We start from the raw sequence: 1458 nt of genomic DNA, 5'->3' as shown, positions 1-1458 counted from the left end.
TCAGCCTTGCGTATAGTTTCTTGAAATTAGAAACTGTGAACGCTTCTCCAGCCTTTCCGACTTTCCGACCAACCCTTTCTGACCGGAACCTTTGTATTTACCGTGAACATTTCTCTGGATATGGACAAGACATGCACCGTGGTGTGACTGTGGATACCATTTCTTTTTAGCTTTGGCAATTCCACCGTGCCTATCCGAGATAATAGTAAGATCAGAGGAATCTGGAATAATGTCTACCAACTTCTCAAAGAACCACCTCCATGTCTGGTCAGACTCTGCATCGACAACGGCGAACGCTATAGGAAAAACCTGGTAATTAGAATCTTGTCCACTGGCCGTTAATAGACAACCCTTATACTTACCAGTCAGGTGAGTCCCATCAACAACAACTACTTGTTTCAAATATTTCCATCCAGATATACACGCAGCCGCCATAAATACGGACTTAAACCTGGTAATACATTTTCCATCTTTTTCATCTCTCTCCGTCTCCGTTGACAAATGCGTTATGGTGCCGGGGTTAGCATACTTGAGCACGTGGAGGTAAATCGGTAATAATTTGAAAGAAGTCTCCTCTGTTCCATGAGCAGAGTATATAGCCAGCTCCTTTGCTTTCCAGCATTTCCAGTACGAGGCTGTAATATTATATTCGGAGAGAACAATCGCAGGTAGCTCACTCGCACGTGGACCAACTATTGCATTCTCATACTTAGACTTCAGCAGAGCCGCCATGACTTTAGAAGTAGCATGCTTAGAAAATTTCTTTCTTGTATCCGGGTGGCATGTATGCTTCAAGCATGCCTTCCTCACCTCATACAACGCAGACTCGCCAACTTGACACCCCAACACCCTCCAATCACATATCTTTGATGGACATTTGGCGACTGTGTACTTCTTCGCATGCTTTTTGAATTCGATCGTCACTATATTCTTCAGCGCATTGATGGCCAACGTGATTTTAAAATGTTCCTTGTTCCTGAACTTTTTCCCAACCCATATCTCTCCATCTTCATTTGACAAATCAAGTTCATCGAAATCCCCTCCCATTTCATCAGAGACTGGTGCCACATCCGGAAATCCATATAGTTTTGTACGTTTAATCGCTTTCTTCAGCTCTGCACCGCCATTCTGACGCCCCCAACCGACATCACCTGTCGGAGTCTGCACAAAATCATCATCATCTCCATGGGGAGCCAGAACCTTCTCACATACAGTCCTCTTTCTTCCAGGAAAATGAATAGGACTCTCCGTTAAGACATTGGAGGAGTCCATATGGTTTGAATCACTCGGCTCACTTCCGCGAGTACTTCCACAACCCCCTGAACTACCAGAGTCATCCTTATCCTCATCAAATCCAGGTTTAGAATGGAAACCCTTACCATCTGCTAGTACGTAATCATTCCACCAGTCAAAATCATAATCCGGATCATAATCATCATCAGAGCCGTATGCGTCATC

Source organism: Eutrema salsugineum, unplaced genomic scaffold (genome assembly GCF_000478725.1).
Source record: "Eutrema salsugineum unplaced genomic scaffold, Eutsalg1_0 scaffold_6, whole genome shotgun sequence".
Taxonomy (NCBI): domain Eukaryota; kingdom Viridiplantae; phylum Streptophyta; class Magnoliopsida; order Brassicales; family Brassicaceae; genus Eutrema; species Eutrema salsugineum.
The sequence above is the reverse complement of the archived record's forward strand: the minus strand, read 5'-3'. Positions refer to the sequence as shown.